This window comes from Ailuropoda melanoleuca, chromosome 10, assembly GCF_002007445.2.
Source record: "Ailuropoda melanoleuca isolate Jingjing chromosome 10, ASM200744v2, whole genome shotgun sequence".
NCBI lineage: Eukaryota > Metazoa > Chordata > Mammalia > Carnivora > Ursidae > Ailuropoda > Ailuropoda melanoleuca.
The window spans coordinates 67664713-67692169 of NC_048227.1; the positions used below are offsets into that span (position 1 = coordinate 67664713).

At 39.8% G+C, this 27457-nt stretch overlaps 2 long non-coding RNA genes across 3 annotated transcripts; one reads left to right on the top strand and one right to left on the bottom strand.

The window, feature by feature from the left end:
• Nucleotides 1-1215: 1215 nt before the first annotated feature.
• On the bottom strand, nt 1216-22965 carry LOC117795078. The gene is made up of 6 exons (XR_004628116.1): nt 22839-22965; nt 9230-9310; nt 7801-7951; nt 3867-4928; nt 1924-1959; nt 1216-1346 (listed from the first exon to the last, which is right to left on the bottom strand). It is a non-coding gene; the product is annotated as an uncharacterized LOC117795078 (long non-coding RNA).
• Nucleotides 22966-23341: 376 nt separating this feature from the next.
• On the top strand, nt 23342-27424 carry LOC117803978. Of its 2 annotated transcripts, none has more exons than XR_004628118.1 (3): nt 23342-23437; nt 24035-24130; nt 27381-27415. It is a non-coding gene; the product is annotated as an uncharacterized LOC117803978 (long non-coding RNA). The 2 variants fall into 2 exon arrangements; XR_004628117.1 differs by lacking the exon at nt 23342-23437 and adding an exon at nt 23527-23851 and having other exon boundaries at nt 27381-27424.
• Nucleotides 27425-27457: the final 33 nt, after the last annotated feature.

Genomic DNA, 27457 nt, shown 5'->3' on the forward strand with positions numbered 1-27457 from the left:
AGACCTCCAAGGATGAGTATACAAACGGCATTTCCTTAGTCTTCTCAGGTGCAATATCAGTTTCTCTTTTTCACTATTTTTAACGAGGAGTTTTCTACTTGAGTTGGAACAGCTGATCCTAGAAGGATGGCACAGGGGAGCCAGCTCCCCTCTGCCACACTGATCCTGGCAGAGCATGGTACGTTGTAGATAATGAGGCTGCACAGAGCAGTCTTCAACTGTACAGCGATTGTTTATCTGTATTCTCCACTGTACAGTTGTGCTCATTATTTGTAGATGAGCATGTGTCCGGAGAAGTGCAGAGCTTCTGTCTCCCCCCACAGAAGCCCCCATGCAGAAATGTGTGCCATTTCCACAGAGCAAAGGGCACTGAGATTGGTTTGGGGAGGTGAAGTAATGTGTTTTCCCTTGTTGGTAATGGTAATGTGGTAAGTGGACATGTAGAAGGCCCTGATGTCACTGCATACATGTGTGTAAGCACATGTGTCTGCCTGTGTTTGTACCTTGTGGGTGCATTCACGGTATGAAGAGGATGAATGTGATTTGGTCTCTAGGATCAAAGGGCTTGAGTGGTGTGGGTGAATCTTGCCTACCATGATCCCATTTAATAGGGATAGGAAAAGGGAGGCTTTTTCATTTCTGATGGCTTTTCGATTACATCATGGGCTCATTTGAGCCTCTTTGTGTCTCTAGAAGTTAGTCAGCACAGGTAGCAGAGCTGGCTGAGGGTTAAGTCTTGATAATCCTGAGTGAGCAAGGAGTGGGGTGTGTGTGAGCACGTGTGTGCACCTGTGTGTGTGTGTGTATGTATGTTTCAAGATTCTACTGCGGGAATCCCTTGCTAACAAGCCTTAAATAGGAAACCTACTAGGGATTCTAGTCCAGTATCCTTTTTAGACACGCATGAGGAGAAAAAGTTGGGAAACACACATTCAGCTGGCAGAAAGTTCCTTTCCTTTGCCCATTCAGACATGGTTGAACAGCCATCTCTACAGGACAGTACTTCCGGCACTCGAGGCTGCAGCTTTGAAGCTTTGCCTCATTTCAGCTATTCAGAGAGGAGCTGATTTTTATAAGAACAGAAAATGTATTCTTGAGGCCAAGCTTTCCTTTTTCTTTTTAAGGTTTCTTGAAAAGACTTGAGAAGGTGAAACAGTTACTATGTGGCCATACAGTGAAAGTCATAACACTGTTTAGAGTAAATAAGGGAGTCTTTATGAAAACACCATGATGCATACACAGCAGTTTCTGCATGAATCAAACTGCATGCTTCCAAAACGTAATTGATATTCTTAGGTGGGGTGGTGGCTTGGTCCCGTCAGAATACGGAATGGACTGGTGTCAACCTGAAAGGGGTAATGATTAAATCAAAAGAAATGACACAAGCAGAGGAGTACCAATAATCCATATTAAAATACCAACACAAAGTTGGGTTTGAGAATTATTTATAACCTTGAAATTCAAAAGGAATTGCTAGGGTGCACATATAAGCACATACAGCTGATTTATCTCAGCATCTATCAGAAACTTTGCTTTTTCACTGGTTTAGGAAAACAGTAATTCTTAGGTGGAATTGTGTATCTCTGTTAGGAAGATTATGATAATTTGCCTGGTCTTGGAAATAGAATGAATAAAAAAGAGCACGATTCATAAATAGAGGCCCTCTTTCTCCCCTTTTACTTTTCCTTAGCATATATTTTTAAAAAGTAACTATTTCAGAAAATAAAATGGATACAATTTATTGCAAGAGAATCTTTCTTTTTGAGTTTACAGTTCCTGTGGGAAGAAATGCAAAATTCTTTTAGCTATTGGAAAGCATTGGAGTGTGATGGCAGAGCTTAAATAATATTCAGCATTCAGTCAGGGAGGGGGTTCACAATGTCCCTTGTGTGCCATGGTAAGAACAAATATACAAATACTTACGTGACATTGGGCTGTCTTCCTCTAAATGTTTTTGTTCTGTCAGTGTGTGAAAGGAAAAAAAAAAAAACCCTGTTACTCATAAAAATCACATTTCTCCATTTCATTTCAAGTACAAGTTTTGTTCCAGAGACATATTCAAAGTGGAGAATAGGACAAAATATGTTTTATGTTCCCATTCATCTTTAAAATAGCCTCCCGACACTGTTAACTTGCGACCGGACAATCACTTGGCACATAACCCATGCAGACACCAACCCTTGACAGAATTAGAGGAAATCCTACTCCAGGGATGAAGTGTTCTTGAACAATTCATTGGAAGCATTAGGTACAAATGCGCTCTTTTTCTACACCTCATGCACGCCACCCTTCTTGCTTGCCTATTTTCATGTGTTATAAATGGTTTTGTTTGTGTCATGTTTCCTGTTTTATTTCCATAAGTATCCCTTCCCTGTGACTGAGATCAGTTGAACAGATAGGGCAGCATTCCTCACATGTGTAATTCAGGTCTCCTCAGAGAATTTTTCTTGTGTTTTTAGAGGGTGTTTACATGGCATTAACAGTAACCTACATCATTCTTCAAATGTCATAAACTCTAGAAAAAAAGGCTTTATTTAGCTCACTTGTCTCTTCTTGCTGAACAAAATAAATCCTTTGAGCATGGATTATTGATAAGAAGAACAGCACTGATTCCAGCCCAATGCTGGGCCTTACCTTATGCTCAAGGAGGACTGAGTGAATGACCTGCTACTTGGGGAGACTGTTAGGTGCCATTGTGACCCTTAAGGGAGCAGATAGAAACACCCTTCTCAACACACACACACACACACACACACACACAACTTTACATGCTTAATATAAACATGTAAAGAACTGAGTGTGCAATCTTGAACATGTCCTGATAAGCAGAAAGCCCTTAACTTCTCCTTCCCAACTTTCTGCCTAAGAAAACATATACACACGTTCTCACACCCTGTCCCTGTAGCTTTGTGTTCAGGACATTCTGGGGCTCAGTCTCCTAAACTCACCCTCTTGGTCTTATCTGGACTCATTCTTTTAGACTTCAACTTCTAAAGATCCCATTTTACTGTCTGGCCTTAGCCTTGATGCTTCAGACCTTCCCCTGCTTTCCAGAATGGCCACATGTGATACTGCGATTTATAATAAATATACATTTGGTCTTTATCCCTGTTTCTGGCACAGAGCTCCTAAAACCTTTGGAGTTTCCTGAGTGAAGATAGCTTGACAGATAGTATCAGAATTGAGTTGAATTGTAAGACACCCAGCTGGTGTCCAAGAATTGCTTGATGGTGGTGGGAAAAAACCCAGACTCATTGGAATTGGTCAGAATTGCACCATATCTAGGATGCCTGCTCCTCCTTGCTCATATGTCCTGCCTCCATGGGAAACCTGCATGTTTGCCTGGCATCAGAATTTACTTTTTGGTGTTCCTCATCCAGCAGCTGGCTAACCGCCCACTCCTATAATCAGCCACAGCCCTAAGGGACTGTGCCTAGGGTCAGAGCTAAGGGAAGGGGTGTCGGTAGAGAAAATAAAATGTTTTTTCTCTTTTCTCCTTTGTTCCACTCATGGCCATGGGTATCTGTGAGCATGTCATGGATATCTGAAGGGAAAGAGATTTAGAGAAAGGAGCTTTCTTGCCCCCTTACCTAGGACCCATTGTAAGTCTTCTTTCCTTCCACTGTATAAAATGCAACACTCCACACGATATCCTGCATTTATATTTTATTATCGCCCACTCAAATGTAGGCTCTGCGTGTCAGTGACAATTTGAGAAAGATTGAACAAAGTTGCTGCTCCCCATTCGCCTTTGATGGCCTTCGCTCATGCTCGGCTTTCTCAACAACAAGGACATGGCCACGAAATTATCATCCTCAAGGGAAGCAAACATCAGGAGAGGAACTTGGGGAAGCCCATCCACTCACAGCAACCATGTTCTTGAGCGCTGTCCTTTTGCCATGTCTCCCGGTGGTATACATGTCGCCCGTCATGCTCCCCGGAGAAGTACAGAACGCTGGAGGTCAGGGCCAGGCAAACCAGCACAGGCAGTGCTCAGAGTCCTTAGAGAGTGGGGCTCAAAGATTCACAACATTTTAAAGTTGCAAAGAGTTAGTGATTGAGATTTTACTGCCACAAAGATTATCAAATGAAAGTGTCTTGCTGCAGTGTTATAATAGGCAGAAATCTTTTGAATGTATTGGGCAGACTTCAACTAAATGATGAGAGTGGGGTCACCGCTCTGAGAGAAATCTTAGCTTGAAATTGGAGAATTGTTAAATTATTATACAGTTCAGATAGGTATTAATCCATTCATTTTTGCAGTACGAAAAACCAAAAAAAAAAAAAAAAAAAAAGCCCAGTAATGCCTTCCTAAAGACTCCCACTAGTAACAATTTTAACGAAGGTGAAAATGTACTTAATTGTGTGATCTAAGGTTTCAGATTAATTGTGCTGAGGGAAGACCTTTCCGAGGAGTAATTGTTTGTTTGAAGCTTTTAGATAATTCAGAATGTATTTTATTATAATTTCAAAGGGGTTGTCTTTTTTTTTAACCTTACCCATGGCACAGAAGACATTAACATTCCCATGCAGCCTTAGTAACGCTTGGTTTTTCGTGTGAGAGGCATACTTATACATAATGCAGGTTTGTTCTCTCATCTCTATTAGTAGGGATTGCTTAGCATATTGAAACTGCAGGAGAATTATGAATTGATGTAACTCGGACAGAGGATAGACCCTGGCCAAGTAGGCTGACTTAGCGTGGCAGCATAATCTCCACTTTCGTGTTTGACCTTTAAATCACTGCTAATCACTATGTGCACACCCCTGCTGGTCCATTAACAAGAAAACAAACAGAAATAGTTGAAAACACTGATGCTTGATTGATTCACTATGAATTTCTTCAGCACTTGCTATATGCCTGGGCTGTCCTAGGCCCCAGGGACCAAGTAGTAAAATTAAACAGATGAGTTTCTGCACTCGTGAACCTGTAAAACAACACAACCAGAGGAATCAAAGCCAGGATCAAACTAAACCATAGGTTTTGCTCTAAGTATTTTTGTACTTGGCTTTTTTTTTTTTTTCTTTAAATGAGCTCTTGGCTGCATACCCAAATGTTGGCTCCGACCATTTGTCATTTGCGCAGAACACCATGTTTAATGTTTTTTATACTCCCCTCCGCACATTTGGGGTCTGTCCATACCTCGTGTCCTCCAATTTTGCTCTTCCCTTTGACTTGCTTTCCCCATTGCTTCAAGCGGGGACTTAATGCTGGTGACCTTGGCCCTAAGAAACCTGCCCGTTTCTACGTCTTCATGCCCTGGTGGTCTTAGAGGCCAAGGAATCTTCTGGAGCTGCCTGCATGGTGATGGTGTCTGTGATCACAGAGACTGCTTGGAAGTGATGTGGATTGTTTCTACTTCTATGATCTCAGGTAAGGAATGATGTGGAAACTTTTTTGGGGGGATTGTAGTTGAAACCTCATCATGACAGATTTTCAAATATAATGAGACAATGATAATAAATTGGGAGAACAGCATCTGAGAATCCTTGACTTTCCCTCCTGACAGTTCCGATTCTTAGAAGTGAAAAGGGGACCTGCTGCTCTGAACTAAGTTCTGATGAAGGAATATGAGGTGCTGAGGTGGAAGTGACTGTGTTATGATATATGTAGTAGCCAGAGGACGAGAGAACCCTGGCTTCCAGGGACAGGTGCATTTGCCAAAAAACATCATCCCCAAATCCGAGACTCTGGAAGAGTCCAAGAGGCACAAGAAGCTATCAAAAAAAGAAAAAAAAAATCTGACAGTCCTGTGAAAAATGATTTTATGAGGGATAAAATTTAGTTATCCAAAGAAATCGGGAGGTCTTGGGTGAGTGCATATTTCAAAAGGATGTGCTCCCAGCATCAGAGCATCAAACCCATTCCTGTAGTCTGAAGTGAGTGTAAATACCTCATAGTTGCCTTCCCTACTCATCTTGTTCTGTTTCTGTTTCCCTTGTTTGCTTTTTCATGTTTCCTCCTTGGTCATCGTCTTTTGGTTTCTTTCTGCCTGTGAATTCGCCTTTGTGTTTAAATCAATCTCTCTCTCATTCCTGTAATTTCTTTTTGCAGTCTCTCCTTGGATTTCAACCTACACTCACACAGGTTCTCCTGCCCCTCCCAGTCCTGGTGTGCTCCTGGTCCTGTACTTTCAGCTCCCTGCTTCCCATCCCCCAGTTACCATGGCCAGAGAGGCCTTCATCAAAAGACTGTACCCCCAATGGGGGTGGGGGCTAAAAAGTCCACGAACTTTCTATAGTGTTGCTTCCTTCCCTTCAACCCCCATCATTCCCAGCCCATTTTTTTTTACATTAGTAGCAGAATGCTTCCTTGAAAATTGGAAGATAAATTCAAGAGCGAATTCATTCACTTAACAAAGTACAGAGGGATCAGAGTCCCTTTAAGTAGCGTATTTTCAAGTGTTTGTTTACAGATCATTAAATACTTAACTTAGTAAGAAACTAAAAGCCGAAATGTTCCAAACCACTGCTGATTAAATACAATCTGGAATTAAGATAAGGCAAATCTAAAATTAAAATAACAACAAATTCCAAGGGTTCACATTATCAGATAAGAAGCTAAAATACTTGACTCTCCGGTTCAGCAGAGGACACATGGCCAGCCCAGATCTTGCTTTTTCTGCTTACTGAGATCTGATATCAGGTTCTGTATCCTTCTGATACCTGTGCTGCTTGTATTACTGGGGATCTCCCCAGGGGAGGAAACGACTGCTGCATTCTCAGCCTGGCCCCCTATCCCCTTCCATCTCTACCTTGGTCTCCCTTGGCCAGAACACAAAAGACTGAAGAAAGGGATCATTGCCTAAAATGAATATTCCTATAGTGAGTAAAAAAATGTAAGAATCAAATCACCAGGTCTAAAACTCATTATGATAAAAATGCTAAAGGTAATAGAAGAGGACATTCAAATCCATATTTCTTCTTCTTTTTTTTTTTAAAGATTTTATTTATTCATTCAACAGAGAGAGAGAGACAGCCAGCGAGAGAGGGAACTCAAGCAGGGGGAGTGGGAGAGGAAGAAGCAGGCTCCCAGAGGAGGAGCCTGACGTGGGGCTCAATCTCAGAATGCCGGGATCACGCCCTGAGCCGAAGGCAGACGCTTAACGACTAAGCCACCCAGGTGCCCCTCAAATCCATATTTCTAACTAAATAATCAGGATGGGATAAAGGCTTGATGGTGCAGGGATGGGGGGTATACGGCTAAATGACTGAAAGAACATACCTACTAAACTTTGATTACAACTTTGTGTTTTTTACGAGAATGATATTCAAACTAAGAAGAATAGAACAAATATAGTTAAAAAGGAACAGACACTCAAGATAGAGAAGCAATAGTGAGACAACACTTAGCTCCCTTAAAGGTGCTCAAGTCTTTGGGCAAAGTGTATTCTAGCAGCACTGAAGTGCTTACGGGTGTGATTATGAAACTACTCTTGGTAATTTTGGAGGATTTATGAAGAGAAGTATTCAAAGTTTGGGGTGGGTATATAGTATTATTAATAAGGAGAGAAAGTGGGTTTCAGACACTAAAGACTAATTTAAAGGTGAATTTGAAATTAAGATTTAGAAGGGGAAGTGATGACTCCTAGCAACAGTGTGGATTTAGGAAATAATCCATTTTTTTTTTGTGAGTATTTCATCTCTTTTTATGAAAGTTACTGGACAATATGACATAATTCACTTTGTTGATTCATGCATTCAATAAATGAATCCATTATTAAGTGCTTACCTAGCTCTGAGGCCAGGTATAGGAGGTCAGAGGTAATCAGACCCCAATTCTGACTTTTAAGAACTCACCGTCTATCCAGGAACATAAGGAACCTAGAAGGAGGAAGAGATCTGGGCAAGCACAATGAGTGTGTTCTTTGGGTTGTGTTGAATTTGAGGTCTTCAAGTTGGGACATCTAGTTGTCCTCTGGAGATGTCTGGAGGTCCAGAGAGCTCTTGTCTGGAAAGGTAGAAAGGTGGTAAGTAATGCTGTGGTCTGGAGGGAGAAGAAATGAAAGTGAATTGTGGAGGACACTTGAAAAAAGGTAGGCAGTGGCAGGGAGGGACCAGGTAAAAAGACCAAGACAGAACCGGCAGGAAGGTAAAAGGACCATCATGAAATGGGGGGTATGTGGAAGCCAAGAGAGGTCACAAAAGAGCCTAAAGAGAAATGTCCCAAAAGAAAAAAATTGCAAGACTAGAAAAATGAGACAAGCAGAGTCCACCACTTTTGGAATTTGATCATTGATGATCTTAGCAAGGCTACTTTAGTGGAGTGGTGGGGACAGAAGCCAATTGCAGCAATCTAAAGAGTAATGAGATGTGAGAAAATGGAGACAGGCGATGGAGATTTTTATGGGCTTGGCTATAAGGGTTAGAATGGGACATAGGGTAGAGGGAGGAACTTTTTTGTGATGATAAAGTAAATACAGCTTGCATTTATTGAATATTTAGGCATTGTGCTTAGTGCTTTACCTATATTATCTCATTTAATCTTCATTACCATCTACAGAGGTGGGTATTATCATTCCCAGTTTATAGATTAAAATACTGAGGCTTAGGGATGGTAAGTCATGTGACCTCAGTACACAGGAAGGGACACAGCAGGGATCAAAACTCAAATTTCCCTGGCTGCAAAGCCCTGTTTTTACTCAATATGCTGAATAGTTCTCAGACATTGGTGTGCATGTGAATCACTTGGAGGGCTGGTTAAAACAGATTGCTTGGTCCTAGCCCCCAAATTTCTGATTCAGTAGGTCTCTGGAGTGGGGCCTGAGGATGTGCACGTCTAACTGGTTCCCAGGTGGTGCTAATGTTGCTGGTCCAAGGACCACACATAAAAACCACTGGAACTTAGAAAAGCAGATTCTCAGGCCCCAGAGACCTCTGATGTAACAAGACTTCCAGGAGCTTCTGATGCCTGCTAAAATTTGAAAGCCACTGTGCCAGGTTAAGGAAGAGGTGGAAAACAAAGAGAGAGGAACAATGATGCATTAGAAGACTTAGAAGAGACTGGAAGTGCTGGGATTCGTCATGGCACAGGCAGAAGGAGCAGCCCTTGGCAGAAGGAGTAGATGTAGCTTGGAGGTGGGAGGAGGGGGCCAGCATGTGTTCAGAGGTAGCCGAGTGTATGTGATGGGAGTGGAGAGTGGAAAATCAAGGGCAGAGTTTCAGTATTTCGAGCCTTTAGCAAGTGACTTTCAGTGTTTCGAGCCTTTAGCAAGACATCTGACATTACCTTTTTTGATGCTTTTGTACAAAGGTGAAGAGATGGTGGCTCGCTGAGAGTGTCTTCAGTGGTTTTGAAGCTGGCTATCTCCTAGAGGAAGATTTTTAGGGATGTGCCACAGGGTTCAGTCGAACTTACAATAAACCAGCAGCAAAGCATGGAAAGCACACTCATCAAATCTGAGGATGACATGAAGCTGAGAGCAACAACTAATTACTTGGATGACAGAGTCAAGATTCAAAAAAGATACTGACAGGCTGGACTGGTGGGCCAAAAGAAATGAGATGAAATTTAATAGGTATAAATATATCTTCTCGCACTTAAATTTAAAAGTATCAACCTCACCAGTAGAGGGGAAATTTCCAGAACCTGAGTCCAGTAGTTCAGGCAGCTCAGCATTATACTGGTTCCAGAACAAAATTGTTGCCTTGTTTTCTTACGCCAAATTCTTTCCTTGTATCTCGCCTCTGGTAACATGTCCTTTCCTCTCATTTCCTGCTGCTGGGTACACCCCAATACCGCAGAAATTGAATAACTGTAGAGATGTTTAATGAAGTTTCATTTTGAAGAAGTGAGAGCTTTAGTCACGATTTATGTATAATTGCTCACAAAAATAAGATTCTGCACTCACACTGCACTATAAAATGTATGAAGTACCTTCATGTACTTTTTTTTCCCCACTTAAAATGTGATCATAATCCTGGAGATAGGTATTGCCATCTTCATTTCACAGCTGAGGAAATTGAAGCTCAAGATGGTGAAATGACTTGCCTAAAGCCACACAGCTTCTAATTGGTAGGAAGGAGATCAAAACTCAGGCCTTCTGATGCCAGCTACTCCCTCACAGATGCACCTGTTAATCAACTTGTAATGAAAACTCGAGTTGTCTCTCAAGTATTAGCTTTTCCTAAATATATATTTTGGGAAAGCGTCAAGTAGATAATGACACCAATACCTGAAACAAAAAGGATGGCAAGGCCTCGGGAAGGCGATTTTAAGTATGATTAATCAGGGTCGTTTTCATTATTAAAGGCATCAGCAACTACTTTGCCACTTCAGCTAAATAACTTAAACAGGTAACTGTCCTAAGGAAACACAAGAAGTGCAGCTTAATCTGGTGCTGAGACATCATTCCCATTTCTGTCATCCCTGTCTTAGCTCTCATCAGTTCATGCTTGGATTTCTGTGCCAAGCACTGGCTGCTACATCTGGTCCCATTCTCTTTTTAGCTGTAGTTTATCCAGCACCGCACTGCAGGGGAGAACCTTTCTGAAACACTGCTTTTACTATTGCTACAAATAGTAGAACCAAAGGTCTTTGTTGGCTTCCACTTGTCTGAAACATCAAGTTGAAACTATTTCCAGGGTGCTCAGTGCTCTTCCTAATCTGACCATATCCTACCTGGCAAACCTATTCCTCATTCAGCCCAGTCTCCTCCCTCTGTTGCATCCATGCTAGTTGCTCCTCATGCTCTCTGAACTGGCCAGATCTGATTCACTTCTTCACACACTTCTAGTGTCCATGGGTCATGCCCTGTGCACAGCCCTGCATACTTGAGAGAATAATATTATGGTGCCTGATTTAGCTAAAGAAAGCATTTGCTATGTAAAACAAATATCCATGGGGGAAAGAGAAGTTCTCAAGCATGAGCTGAAAATAATTTCCTTGGAAAGAGCACAGATTGGGAAATTAAAACCCACTCTAATAAAGAAATCTGACAAAGAAAGGATATTGTTTGAAATTTATGAAAATGGTGATTTTATAGAGATCATGAAGTCTCTTACTTTTAGATTTGCAAGGGATACAAAAAAGTCCATTATTTTAAATGAGAAATATAGTGGGGTAAAAAGAACCTGGGACTTGGTGTTAAAATCTCATTTCTAACATTTATCAATTTGTTAACTTGGGTCAATTGTTTGCCTTCCCAAAGCCTCATTTTCCTTATCTCTAGAGTAGAAATAATAATTCTCATGTATATATATACGGTAGTTGAGAGGATTAATAAATGAAGTGGATTATATAAGTGTGGCCAAAATTTACTACTCAGTGTGGTGCTTAATAAAGGGAGCTATTATAATACACAAGACATGTTAGTTTTGGATGAGGTTATAGTGTTTTTCTGGGAACCTAGATCCTGAGCACCCTAAGTTTTCTTTAAGAAATACCTATACAAAATTAAAAAACCCAAAGAGTATACGCAAAAGGCTACTGCCCTCAAACTCAATGTGCAAGCCTTCCTAGGGGAGTCCTAAGTCCTTCCTCTCAGGCGCTGAGAAGGATAAAGAAAGAGGCACTTTCCTCAATATGGGCAAAAACCTCCTAGAGACATAGTGCATTTTAGGTCCAGTGTATCCCTTCCTGGACCAGTGTGCTGTGTAAGAGCAGGGCAGTGTATGTCTCCTTGCTTCCTGGAGAGAGTTTCTAACTTCCTCAAATCACACTGATACTAACTTTCTCCCACAGACTCAAATGATCTGGAATGGAAGAGAAAAAAATGAGAGAAAACAAAAGGAGAGACAAAGGGAAAGAAGGAGATGCGTGAAAAGGGAGAGACAAGATTAGAAGAGAGAAGGGGGTGGGCTGTGGGGGGAAAAAAGCAGAAGGAAAAACCAGCATTTTCTTCTGCTGACTCCATTTTCTTTCTCTCTTTCATACTTTCTCTCTTTCTCCCTCCCTCCCTCCCGCCTGCTTGCTTTCTTTTCTTTTTCTTTCTTTCTTTTTCTTTCTTTCTTTCTTTCTTTCTTTCTTTCTTTCTTTCTTTCTTTCTTTTTTCTTTTCTTTCAGATTTTGTTCATTAATTTAAGAGACAGTGTGAGAGAGAGAGAGAGCAGGAGCAGGGAGGGAAGAGGTAGAGGGAGAGGGAGAAGCAGACTCCCTGCTGAGCAGGGAGCCTGATGTGGGACTCCATCCCAGGACCCTGGGATCATGACCTGAGCCGAAGGTGGACACATAACTGACTGAGCCACCCAGGTGCCTTTCTGCTTGCTCCATTTTCTGCAGGCCACATGCCAGCCCCAAGTATTGTTCCCTGCAGTAAGCCTACACTTCAGAACATAATTCTAGGTATGTGTAGGCACCCTTTCAGCCCTTTGACCCCGTCCACAGCCCCTGGAAGGCACCATACCCCCTTCCTGGCCCTTCCTCACTCACTATCTTGTCCCATCCACTTCCTGGGCAAGCTGCCTTAGCACCTCGCCTAGTGCCTCGGAGAGGAACCTCAGCTCCCAGAGACAGCAGGTTAATCTGGTGCACATCAGCCAGAGGAGGAGGGTGCTGGGTGGGGTGCCCTATGCACTTGGAGATACGGATACAATTGGACTTGATGAACTTTCTTCAGGAGAACGAGGAGATGTCCAGTTGATGCTTAATTTCAGGCAATTTGCTGAATGAAGTCTCCCCTTGAACCACTGGAGGGAGTGTGGCCCTGCTGACACCTTGATTTCAGATTTCTGACCTCCAGAATTGTGAAAGAATACACTTCTGTGGTTTTAGGCCGCCAAACTTGTGTTCACTTGTGACAGCAGCCACAGGCAGCTAGTGCAGTGCCCAACCCACCTCTCTAGAGAGCCACATCCCAGAGCAACCCTGATCAAAAGCTCTCTTTCTCATACCTGAGGGTGAACACTCTTCACGTATTTGAAGACTGACATAGAATGACAGAATTTGGAAGTAAGAAGGAGATCTCGGAGATAGTCCAACTGCTTTACACATGAGGAAACTAAGGTCCTCTGCTTGAGTCTGACAAATAAAGTCCTGGCCAAGCAAAGGTGAGAACCAGGTCTCTGTAGCCCCATTTCAGTGCTCTTTCTTGGCCCCCGTGCTGCCTCCTTGTAAGGGTCCAGGCCGTGTCTCCCATCTTTTGGTTCCATATATTCCTCTATCAATTATGTATTGATCACAGATGGTGGACACTCTTCTAGGTACTACAGACATGACAAAAGAATATCTCTTCCTTATAATATATTTTAGCATGTGTGTGAGTGTGTGTGTGTGTGTGTGTGTGTGAGGGAATGGCAGGAGTGGGACAAAACACAGAACAGAACCCATAGCACAATGCTTAAAATGTTATGAAGAAGCATGTAAGCCTGAAGCATAGTTGTCTACAGAGTAGGTGCTCAGATCATTGTTCATTAATATTTATTGATTTAAGTTCTCTCCTTCTACCCCCAAATCCTGAGGAAACTCCAAGGTCCTTTGTAACTCTAGGAAGCTATATTCTCCAGCTCCAGGCTCCTAGCAACATTTTCTTCATGCATGACTGTGGTTTCTCAAGAATGATCTCCTTCAAAGCAATATTTATATTACATCTTAAAAATGTAGTACTGGCATTTGGAAGTCCAAAGACAGATGTAGTCTCCTTGGACCCACCCATTAGATCAACAATGATCAAATTCTCAATGTGGAAATCATGCCACACACATGCTAAATAAAATAATGATCTTAAAAAGATTGCACATTAATTAGCAACATTCTGAATCATATTTATATGTTCCTAGGCATTGCACTTGACTTTAAGATTGCCTTTTTTAGTGGTTAAATATTCTCACATATTATGGTTTATATTTTAGTCACTCAAACTTCAGTTATGCTTCACGTATCTGCTAACTGAATATATAATATTCCAGCTTTTGTAACACCACTTCTAACAAAATTATCTGTTAACCTACTTTTACTTGTAATTAGCACACTTCACATTTTTTTTTTAATACAAGAGTTACATTAATATATCTAATAGAATGTCATTTTAATCCACTAAAAGGCCATTAAAATTACTTGGACAGGGAGTTGATTGTATTTCTTATGTGTACAAATCACGGGATGCCAGAAATGCTAGAGAAACCAGGCTGGGAATATATGACTTTAAATGCTTAAATGAAAATTGAATATCAAGTTAATTTCTGATTACCTGGATGGCTGCCAGCTTTTGGGCAATATTACATTTAAACATTTAATAGAATTTTAAAATGTCCTACTAAAACACCTTCTATTGTAGACTGAAAGCATCCTGAGGACAAGGACTAGATCATTAATATTTATCTGTGTGACTTCAAAACATTGCTTAACCTCTGTGTCTTAGTTTCCTAACCTGTAAAATTGGAATAATAATAGTATGTACTTCCAAGACATTCAGTAAAGACAAAATGACATAAACATGTAGAGGAGATGGAGACAGAGCATTGGTACTTGGCGTGGGCTCTTTATTGGCCTGCCTGCTGCTTTGCCCAATGACCCAGACACAGGAGGCACTTAATAAATGTTTGTAAATGCCTATGGACAGAGGGAAGCATTTACTGAGACCACACCCCCAAGAAGATGCCTTACACACACATGTACAAATATGTTTCTTTATCTTAGGGGAGCAGATGTATTTTTTTCCTGGTCCACTGCCTGGTAGTTAGACCCTCGGTAGATAGGGGACAGAATCAGGAAAATTTCACAAATTAACCTTGAAATCTCTTAACCACTTTCAGGGCAGAAGTGTCAAGGAAGTGAAGTTTACTGCTTACTCTTCCATCTGCTGATTTAGGGTCCCTCTACATCCTTCTGTGCCCCCGTAGGGGTCACTGCCAGAATGTTAGTGGGCTAGGATGAAAATAAAAACTGCTAGCAGTTATTGAGTATACCTAATGTGCCAGGCACTATATTAAGTGTTTTACCTGCTCTATCACATTTAACCTTCACGGCAAACAAAAGAGGGAAGTATTATTACTTTCACCACTCTATAGAAGAGGAAACAGAGTTTAGAGTATGTGCGACTAGCCCAAGATTATATAATTAAACATTAGCAACGGATGGTCTTCAGCTCACTCACTCAGAGCCACCGCAGTTCACGTTCTTATTTGCTGAGTATCTTGCACATGAATGGTTGTCCATGATCTCACTCTAGAGAAAGCTGGGATCTCTCCCAAATTTTCTCCCCAGGTTTAAAGAGTCAGGAGCTGGTTGTGGGTGATTAGGTACCCAGGGTTAGCTGCGAATACATTTATGATTACTGTCTCCATTTCACTCAATGTGGCTAACTACTTTTGCGCACAAGAGAGAAAATGAGATGGACAAGTACCCGAGGGAGTTTTGGATCAAATACCTTAATTTTTTGGTGTGTGATTAAAAGCATTCTTATCACTGTTTAGAAGACAGAGTGAGTACCTCAAGTTCAGGAAAATATAATAAAGCTAGTGTGTGGAAAGTGGCCTTAAATCTCTTTTAGAGCAGCATTTCTGCTGCCTTGTTCTCTCCCTATCTGGGGGGACTGGCTATTTGGAGGAAAAGAAGAGATAGGAACCAGGTGGATTTATGCATGGGGCTGAAACAGGGCCAGTGGCAATACCATCACAGAAGTAAAGTTGTAGAAACAGAATCCTAAGGCTGGTCAAGAAAGAACAGCTTGTGGCAGATGAGCACTCCTAATGAGAAAGACTAGAAAAGCTGGATAAAACATAAAAATCATCAGTATGGTCTAGGAAGTGGAAACAGTACTAATTGACGTTAGGTTCCTTTAACTCAAAATGCATTTTATAATCTCTAGGGATAAAAGAAAGTATATCTAAGAAGCTAACAGAGGACAACAAATGGAATTATAAAACAAATACTGGATCTATCCAAAGAAAAGCAAAAAAAAAATAAAAGAAAGGGAGGAAAAACAGATGAAATAAATAAAAAACAAATGGGTATATGATAGCTATAAATTTTAGTATTTCAGTAACTATAATAAATGAAAATGATCTAAATTCTCCAATTAAAGGACAAAAATTTTAAAAAGACAAAATTGTCAGGTGTATTAGAAAAAAACCCCAACAAAGACCATTATTTACAAGAGACATAACTTAGATCTAGGGATGTACAAAGCCTAAAAGTAAAAGAAGGCAAAAAAGACAAGTGTATTAATTTGCTATTGTTGCTGTAGCAAATGACCAAAAACATGGCTTAAAACAGCAAAAGTTTTGAGGCAAGAAGTCTGAAACAGATCTTATGGGGCTAAAATCAAAGCATCAGCAGGGCTGTGTTCCTTTTGGAGGCTCTGGGGAGAATACGTTTCTTGCCTTTTGCAGTTTCTAGAGGCCCCCTGCATTCCTTGCCTGTGGCACATTCCAGCAATCACATCACTCCAACCTCTGCTTCTATTGTCACATTTCCTTCTTTGACACTAATTGACATGTATGAAACACTGCACTCAACAATGTAACCACACATACTATTTTCAAGTGTATATGGAGCATTTACCAAAACTGATCATATCAGGTGTCGTAAAATAAATCTCAGCACACTTGAATGAATTGAAATCATTGACAGTATGGTGTATGGTCACATTGTAATTAAGCTTGAAATAAAAAGATAATTAAAAAATCCCCAAATATTTGAAAATAACTCATGGGTCAAGAAGGATGTAACAAGGGCAATTAGAAATATTTTGAATTCAAAAAAATATTTTGAGCAGAAAAGATGGCATCTTAAAACTTGTGGGCTGTAACTAAACCTGTGCTAAGAGCTGACTTTATAGCGATATGTGCTTTATTATAAAAGAAATTCTGAAAGTCAATTATCTAAGAATCCATCACAAAAGTTAGAAGAAAAAAGGAAAATTAAACCCAAAGAAAGTAGAAAGATTAAAATAATATAGGTAAAGCTAGACATTAATGAAATAATATAGAGCAAATCACTAAAATCAGGATTTGGTTCTTTGAAAAAGATTAATAAAATTAATAGACCCAAGTAAGATTGAACAAGGAAAAAAAAAGTACAAATTCCTAGAAGTAGACATGAAAGAGAAGACACAACTACATTTCCTACAGATATTTAAAATATAGTTAGAAGATATTAAAACAATAATATATTATCACTATATTTGATATATATATGAAATGGACAAACCCATTGAAATCCACAGTTTCCAAAAAATTACACAAAAAGATACAAAAATATAAATAGTTCTACATCTATTTGTAAATAAACGTGTTCCCAAAGAAAAATCTCCAGATCCTGAGTCTTCATCTACGAAGGTGTTGAAACATTTAAAGAAGAAATAACATGAGTCTTAAGAATCTCTTTCAGAAAATAGAATGAGAGGGAACACCTTCCAAATTGTCTTATGAAGCTAACATAACTTTGATAGCCCAATGGAACAAAGATATTACCAATAGAGACCAATCTCTCTCAAGAATACAGATGCAAAAAAATTCTATGGAAAATACTAGCAACTTGAATCAGTAATGTAAATAAAAAGATAATATATTAGGATAAATAGGGTTTACTCCAGGAAGGCAAGGTGGTTTCACACCAAAATAACCAATGTAATAAACCACATTATAGAATAATGAAAAAAATCATACAATTATTTCAATAGATGCAGAAAAAGTATTTGATTAAATTTAACAACCATTTATGATTACAAATAAAACTCTAAGGAATCTAGGACTAGAGGGGAACTGCTTTAATCTGATAAATGACATCTGCAAAACATGTGGTGCATTTCCTAGTCCATGTTGAAATATTGAAAATTCTCTTAGGACTGAACTGATGCAAAAATTATGTTATTGTCTCTTCCATTTAACATTATACTGACATTTTTAGCCAGAGCAATAAAGCAAGAAAAAGGATTAATATTAGAAAGGATGAAATAGAACTGTCTTTATCTTCAGATGACACAGAAGCCCACAAATTATAGAAATATGAAAGAATCTATAATCAAACAACTTAGATGAGGGGCACCTGGGTGGCTCAGTTGGTTAAGCATCTGACTTTGGTTCACGTCATGATCCCCGGGTCCTGGGATCGAGCCCTGCGTCAGGAAAGAGTCTGCTTCTCCCTCTCCCTCTGCCACTCCCCTTGCTTGTGCCCTTTCTCTCTCTCTCCCACTCTCAAATAAATAAATAAAAATTTTTTAAAAAACCCAACTTAGATGAAAAAGTAAATTTAACTAGGTCTCTAGATAAAAAGTGAATATACAAATTCAATTATATTTCTCTATATAAGCAACAAAAATTTTGAACTAAAATAATAAAATATATGGTGTATCTACATCACCAGAAAACATCAGAAGCCTAGAATTTAATGAAAGATGCACAAAGACTTTATGCAGAAATACACAAAAACACTGAGAGAAATGAAAGCAGACTTAAACAAATGAAAACTTATTCCATGTTTGTGGATTAGAAGAGTCAATATTGTAAAGATGTTGGTTCTCTACAATTGATTGATAGATTCAATGAAAACCCAATCAAAATCTCAGGAAAATATTTTTTCTAAAAATTAAAAAGTCGAATCTTAATTATGTATGTAAATGCAGAGGTCCAAAAATAGTCAAGGTAGTACTGAAGAAGAAAAAAGCTGGGAGACTTACACTAGCAAATTTTAATATTTACTATGAAGTTACAGTAATTAAGGCAATATTGTATTGTCTGGAGGATAAACAAATAGATCAAATAGTAGAAAGTCCAGAAATAGACCTATCAATACATGGTTATCTGGTATATGACAATGTTGACATAGTAGGGAAGAGAGAAAAGAATCTTTAATAAATGGAATGGTTCAGATGGATATCCATTTGGAAAAAAAGTGACTGACTCTTACATAATGTCACACACAAAGATAAAATCCAGATGGATTGTATATCTAAGTGTGAAAGGTAAAATAGTAAAGCTAACAGGAGATAACAAAGGAGAATATATTTATGACTTTGGAGTGGGCAGAGAGTTCTTAAAAAGGACACAAAAAGCACTAGCCATAAAGGGAAAGACTGGAACTCATTAAAATAAACAGCTCCTCAGAAAAACACACAGTTAAGAAAGTGAAAGGCCAGTCACTGTGAGAGCATATATTTGGAATAGATACATTTAACAAATATCTCATGTTCTCTGTATAAAAACAACTCATAAATTAATAAGAAAATGGTGGACAACCTAATTTGAAAATGTGCATAGACTTAGCATGCATTTGAAAACAGAGGATATCCAAATGGCCAGTCAACAATTGGCAAATAAATTGTAGAATATTAGTAAAATGTAATAGAACATAAAAAATGAGAATACAGGAATTACTGATATATATACACACACACACATATATATACATATATAATACTGATGTATTTCATAAGCAGACAAAATAAAGTGTGAACTTTATGAGTCCATTTATATAAAGTTCAAAACCAGGTAAAAATTATCGATGGTAACTGATGTCAGAGCAGTAGAGAACTTCCTTTGGGGAGGCACACTGGTGGGGAGGGAGCACAGGGTAGGATTCTGAGGTGCTGGTAATATTCTACTTCTTGATCTGGGTGATAGTTACGCAGATGTTTTGCTTTGTGAAAACTGAGCTGGACGCTTCTAATTTGTTTCTTTTTTCTATGCACATGTTACAGTATAGCAAAAAGAAAACTTAAAAAAAAGATAAAACGAAGTGAAAAACACCTAAATGCAAAGTTGAATTTAGACTAAATCCTGATATTTTGGGACAAAATAGGTAAATTGAAAGTTTAGTATTAGATGACATTAAACTAGATATTAGATGACATTAAAATGTTTATTCATTTTTTGAGGTGACTAGACATCAGACTAGATATTAGATGATGTTAAAATGTTTATTCATTCTTTGAGGTGTGATGGTGTTGGGGTCTTTAAGGAGAACATTTTAATTTCTATTAGAGGTAAGCTGAAGTGGTTATGAATAAAGGGCCATGATGTTCACAATGTACTTTCAAATGGTTCAGTAAAACAAATATATATGCATATATAAATATATACTTAGGTATATCAGTACATACACCAATAAAGCAAATATGGTAAAATGTTAACAAAAATATTAACAACTGTTCCACTTAGGCAGTGATGATACTTATGATCAATGTACCAATCTTTCAACTATTTTTTTATGTTTAAAATATTTATCATAATAAATTTTGGGGAAAAGTCTTATAAAGCATCAGTTAGTGTTCAGCTACATGTGGTTTGTGGGCTTGGAGTCCTGTGCAATGGCTATACCTGGCCAGACTGATGTGGAATGTTGATTTCTATGTCCTCCCAATCTTTCCAGCTCATTTTGCACTCCCAGGAGTGAGGAGGCAAGGCCCAGGCCAGCTGCTGCCTTGCTCGGCCACTCATGCTACCAGATGTCAGGCGCCCCTTTCCTGTTTCATACTCAGCAACATCTCTGTTTTCTTGTCCTTCTCTCCTTGGGCACTTCCTTCCTTCCCTCAACCCCTGCTCATGGCACCACACGGTCCAACTTCATTGTTTTGGAACCAGGAAAAGAGAAAAAAGGAAATAAAATAAATACATCACCCCAATACACTGGAGGAGACTAACTGAGCAGAATTCAGACAATTCCTCTGTAGGGAGCACCACAGCAAGGGCTGGGCTCTCCACCACTTGCGAAACACTCTGCATGTAAATATTTTCAAACTGCCTTGTTAAAGAGAAGAGGAAACCCAGGCAGAGTCATACATCGCCCAGATGTATTAGATCAGGAGAATGAGAGCAGGAAAGGTCAGATACTTCTTCTGTAAAGGAGAGAATATCCCTATTACTTATAAAGGGCAGAACGAAGATTATTCGGACAGGGAGACAGATACTAGCAGTCTGTCTCTGGAAAATTAATGGAGCACTGCAAGGTGCAAGAGGACAAAACCCTGGCACGTGCAAATGTGGGATGGAAAAAGGAGGAAAGGCTTCAGAACTGCTCTTCTGTAATATGCTGGCCAGGGGTCATCCCTGCAAGTACATGATTGTTTCCTAGTCCTAATGCCCCTTCTGTACACTATTAAGAAACAGCAATAAAGAAAATTTGTCCAACAAAAACATTTTGATTCTGCCCCTCACTCAGCTTTAACAATTTCAAGATGGACTCTGGGGCCAGAATGTCTGGATTTGTAATTCAGGCTCCACTGCTTACTCGTTAATAATGTGACCTTGGGCAAGTCACTGACCGCTGTGTGTCTCCATTTTCTTATTTATAAAACAAGATTATTATTAGGATGTACTTCACCCGTTGCTTTTAGTGTCAAATTAGTTAATATGTGTTAAATGCTTAGAATGCTGCCTGGAACAGACTAAGTGCCATCCCTTGTAGACTATGATGATGGTGATGGTATTGATGAGGAGAAGAAGCAGGAGGAAGAGCAGATGGAGGAAGAGGACGACTTCATAGGCATTATCTTCCCTTCAATCATCTTTTCTTACCTATTTCTATTTTTGAAACCATCATTTCATCCTCTAACTCCAAATCTGAGAGTCACTGTTGACTTCTTATTTCCCCTAAGATTTCCAAAACTCAATCAGTTGACACATTCCATTGATTTGACCTTCTTATGTTTATCATATTTCTTACCTCATTTCATCACGGCCTTCACTCTGAGTTTGCTTCTAACCTGAGAAATTGCCAATGACTTCTTGGTCTTATTGTTCTTCCAGTTCCCTCTACTCTGTTATGTCTCTACGATGCCACTGACTTGGGTAATGTCAGAACCTGTTCAAAACCTTTCAGTGGCTGCCCGCTGTCTGGCAACAAAGTCTTTAATCTAGAATTTGGGATCTTGGGAAATTCTGACCTGCATTTTTAGACTTATTTTTATTTAGTTTATAGATATGCACCAAAAACTCCATTCAAACTAGATTCTAACAGGTACCTGAAACATTTTCAGTTTCAGATTGTGCTACTTTTAGCTCTATGGTCCTGGGCAATGAACCAGGGTTTCAGTTTCCTCTTTTGTAAAATGCAGACAATAATAGACTCTGCAGTGTGGCTGTGAAGATTAGAGGCGTTCACACATGTAGAGAAGTTAGCACGGTGCCTACCATGAAGTGAGTTCTCCATAAATGCCAGTCTGACGATGATGACGAGTGCTATTGTTTATGTGGTCCTCTTACAGACACTTTCCTCACCTCTGTTTCCTTTTGATGAAACACTAGCTATCCTCCAAGTCTTGTCTTTTCTCAAATCTGCCCATTTTATAAAGTGTTTTTTCATTCCATCCAACCAGATATCTTCTTTCCCTTCTCTGAACTCTCATGTGCTCCCCTTTCTTTTGGAACAAAATCCTTTTCCTGCAGCCACCCTATCTTAACAGCCACAACACAAATCCCCAAACAGACAATGAACCCCTTGAAGGTAAAGACCACTGCTTTACTTAGGTTTGTGTCCCTTCCAGGATCCCCCATGATCACATGCAGGATCCTCAAATGCCCCTTTAATGGACAATTTAAGTGTAATTAATAAATTAATTAGTAAGTTTAATTGATAAGCCCAGTTTGCAGGATTACCTGTCATCACTCCCAGAAATCCTGCATTTTGATTTGATAGCCATAGAATTGAGTGTTAACTACTTTCTAAAGCCCCTACCTCCCACCAAGGGACTACTTCATAGGAAAGTCCATCCTCAGGACAGCCATAAAATTGTGGTATCCAAAACTCTTTGGAAAAAGTTTCATATTTTATATTTCCCTGTTAAGGAATACAGATCAAAGTAATCAAGATGAGATATCAGAACTTTGCAGATACTCCTTTATGCATATTGGGGGTGGTGGAAGGATTGCATTTTAATTTTTTTTTTAGTGTTTAAGCTTCAAAGCTCTCAGTCTGATCCTATTTTTTCTCTTTCCCCAAAAGGAACTTTGCTCAAGCTTACCTTTTTCTTCTGCACTCCGTGTTTCTTCTGCACTCCGTGTTTCACGTGGGTGTGGGGTGGTAGTGGAAACGTTTTCACAACCTCAGGAACTTCGCTGGTGTAATCTGAAACTGGCCCTCATTCACAGAGGGCAGGAAGGGACTGAAGAAAGAGGCAGCCACTCTAGATTGGTAGGTGGCAGGTTTAATAAGCCCCGGAGCTTCTCTACCGGGCTTGTCCTGAGCGCTGGCAACTGGACAAGTTGGAGTAGATCTCTGCGCCTACTCGTCAGAATCTTACACATTTACGAGAGGCCTTCACTGGGTTGGTTAGGAACACCGCCCCGGGGTCCGCAGGGAACATTCTGTCTGATTGTAACAGCCTGTCATGGGGGGGGAGGGGTGGAGTGTTGGAGGAGGTCATCGCGAGAACGTGGCCGCTTGTTGACTGGAGAGCTGGATCCGGGCACTCCGAGGCTGCTCTCGCCCTCCTCTCTCCCCTTGCGCGTTCTGTCCGCCATTGCCATGGCGGGAGGCCTGTTCATGGACAGAGCGTGGACCGAGCGCCGTGTTGCTGAGGCCATCTGTGCAGTATATAAACGTGGAGATTTTGGCGGGCAGGTGAGGAGATCTACTGGAGTTGCGGCTGCGCAGGACATGCCTCATTCGGAAGCTCCCTGGCTGATTAAACCCGCCACCCACCAATCTGGAGTAGCTCCTCTTCCTTCCGTCTCTCCCTTACCCTCTCTGTAGGTGGGTCAGTTTGAGAATCAAAAGAGAACTGTAAGGAATAAAGAGGGAGTCCTTTATTCCCTTCTCATGGGGGAGACTAAGTTACATTCCCTTATCTGCGCTCTGAGAAGTTTAAGCTGCACGCAGCTGCTGATTCCAGGCTTCAGATGAAAAGCAACAGCCTTCCTCAGGCCAGCGCATAGACTGTTTATCTCAGTGGGCTGTCAAACCCGGACCCTGGGTTCCCTGTAGAACCCCTAAGCAAACCAGACCAGTTAGGCAAGGTTTTGAAAAGCCAAAAAGGTAAGATAATGGAGGACATAATTTGTTTTCAGATTTTTTAAATGATATTCTTCTATAGATTGTGTAGTTAAGAATCCATGCCCCATAAAGTGGGTAAGTGAGGACAAATCTGGCTTAGCCTAAGGAAATTATTACAGATTCATGGACTGGTGATTAGAAAGCTCTTCATGTTCCGACCAATAGATTGCTTATGTACTATCTACTGCAAAAAGGCCGGGTCACAGCACCTTTACCTGGAGCTGCTCTACACTCATGATTGAAAATTGCTGACTTACACAGGTAATAGAATCTCTTTTAAAGATATCTTTCTAATGTATTTACTTTCCAGACAGCCAAATACCAGGCTGCTAACAGATGAGTTGTTTGTACTTTAAAAGTTTACTGTTCCAGTTTAGGACATTCTTGATGGCATTTTATATTCTCTTTGCTGTGCAGTCAGCTGATTCATGCTGTATTCTGAAGGTTATGAGTCTCCATGTGATGTTAAGAACTATACGTCTGAACCATTAAAGAAGTGTATAAAATGCAGTGTTGCTCAGTGGAAGTATATGAACCAGAAGTATTTCATTTTATGCCATGGCTCTAGCTATATTTGTAGCCTTTGAGCACTGATAGTTCTACTTTCTTTTACTTTTGGAGTTATAGCTGTCTTCCATGTTGAAACACATAGAGCAAGGTTGCTACCAGAAGAACTCTTTATATTGATTATATGTGTTTTTAGTTCGACTTACAAATGCCACGGGTTCCTGAGTTACTGCTATTTGTTAGATTTTGTGCTAGATGCCAAGAGGGCTACCAGGATGATTCAGGTAGAGTCCCTGCTCTTCAGGGGCTTCGAAGTACACCCATAACTGAAATGCATGGTGGAATGTGTTAGAGATTATTTGAAAAGTATAAAGCCCTAGAAAGATTCAAAAAAGGGAGAGAACATATTTGTTTGGGAGATCTGAAAAAACTGCATAAAAAAATCTTTTGAGATGTGCAACTGAAAGATAAACAGATGGAACTTGTTTGGGGTAAAGGAAATCCAGGAAAGGGAAAATCATGGATTAGGCCATACAATCTGGGAAAGTATGGAGTGCCTTTAAAGACCAGTGGGTAGTCACGGGGCCTTGTATAGGAGTAGAGGGGTCTGTGCCTACCTAAGATTCTTGCTCTCTTCTCCAGTACATTGTTCTTAGAGAATGACTAGCCAACCAAGAGCAATATTTCCCAGATTATTTTAGAATAGAGGCAGATGTCATGGATTATTTCCAGGCCTCACCTGCCAGTTAGATCTTGATTTTGAAGGTGACCTTGAGTGCTTCATGCAGCAGTTAGTATTAGCCTCTGTCACCTTGGATTCTGAATGAGTAGAGGAGAGCACTCCTTATCTGCCCTTTCCTACCCCAAGTGGGAACGCTCAAGTGTACTTAGGGGAGCAAGAAAAACAATTCTTCAATGTGTTTAGGTTTTTTTGGGTTTTCTTAAGGAAGCTGGAGTTTACTTTAATCTAATATGGTAGTTAAACGGGAAAGGTTGTCCTGGCCTATGTTTTTGAGACAGCGTGAGATAGTAGAAACAGCTCTAGGCTAAAAACATGGATTTCATTTATTCATTTATTCACTTATTCATTAATTCATTTCATATTTACTGAGACTTTTATAGCCTGTCAAATCTTGAACTAAATGCTCGGGATGCTGTGATTAATAATGCATAGTTCATGGCCTTACGAAGCTTACAGTGGAGTGCAAGAGAATTAAAAAAAAAAAAAACCCACTGAGCTGTAATGATCCACTAGAAGGCCTTAGACCAGCAGTATCAGCATCACTCAGGGCTTGTTAGAAATGCAGAATCCCAGGCCCTACCCCAAATCAATGGATTCATAATCTGCATTTCAAGAAGATTCTCAGGTGATTTGCATGCACTTTAAAATTTGAGAAGCACTGGTAAAATGGGTGCTTGATAGACATGCATGGGGCAGTGGGAACCCAAAGGAAGCACAATCAGTCCAATCTTTTATTGAGACGTTTTAGAAACTTCCTAGACCAAATGATGGCCAAACTGACTTTTGAGCAGCACGTTTTAGTCATAACAATTGTGTGAATTTGGGTAAGTTATGTACTGTCATCTTTGGCTTCCTTCTCTGCAAAAATATGGATAATATTTCAAGGTTGTTTTGAGGCTCAAATGAACAATATGTAGAAGTGCTCTGAGTATACGAAAGCTGTACAAAAAAATGGAAAACTTACTTTTTCGGCTATATTTGGAATATAGGGAAACCTTGTGTTCTTTGGTATAGTAATATACTGTAGATAGTATTTAGTAAGAAAAAAATTATCCTGCATGGATACGTTTTGAGTATATGCAGAACTGAAAGATAATTTTTTCCTCCTACTTATTGTGGAAGAGTATATAAGATCTGAAACATAGATCAAGTATGTTGGTCAAATAGGATGTCTCCTGGGGTTGAAAAGTGCATTCCCTTGGGGCTTGTGGGATCTGGACTTTAACCGTTTGTGCCCTTGCATAGAGTTTACCCAAGACATAGAGATAGTGGGGGGAGATTTTCTTTTGACTAGGACAAACATTAATTCCTTGGCACAAACAGAAAAATTGAACTAAGTGAGTTTATTCAGAATTAATAGGACTGCAGAAGGTTAATGAAAAATAAAGAAACTGTAACTAATTAGTGATGTTAGTGATCTAGTAATACAGTCTTCACACGGAATTTCCTCATTATCAACAAGTATTTTTAGCGTTTACAGGTTTCAGGCGAGGCTCTAGTCGTGTATTATGGTCCAGTCACACAAAATGACCTGTTCATTTATCCTTCTATCATTTTGCACATATTTTTTTCTTTGCCTGGGATATTCTTCCTTTTCTGGTCCACCTGGGCTACCATTTGATGATTTTCCCGAAAACTCTATTTAGGCATCATACCTGATAGTATGAAGCTTTTATTGACCAGCGTAAGCCAGTTGAGACTCACCTTCCTCTACAGTCCCATGAAAAGTATACTGAGTCACACTGTGATCATTACTCCATATGTCTTACTCACTTCCTGTCCCTAGCATCTGGCACAGTGCCGCACATAGTGGGTCCTAAATGAATGTCAAATGAATGTGAGAAAGGCTAGCAATTTTAAGAATGAATACATAGACAAAAGTTATATGAATACTGATAGAAGCTTGGTTACTTGATGTCACTTAGAAAGGGAATTCTGTCACATAATAGTCTAAGAACATGCAAAAAGAGGTGGTTATTCACAGACTTTAGATATTTTATCTAAAACATGCTTAGATATTAATATATATGTAACATTACAAAGACTTTAACCCAGAAATTCTACTTTTAGAAGTTTATCCTAAGGAGATTAAGAATGTACACAAAGGGGGTGCCTGAGTGGCTCAGTCAGTTGAGCAGTGGACTCTTGATTTTGGTTCAGTTCATAATCCTGGGGTTGTGAGATTGAGCACCGTGTGGGGCTCCGAACTCAGTGGGGAGTCTTTTTTTTTTTTTTTAAAGATTTTATTTATTTATGTGACAGAGAGACAGCCAGCAAGAGAGGGAACACAGCATGGGGAGTGGGAGAGAAAGAAGCAGGCTCCTAGCGGAGGAGCCCGA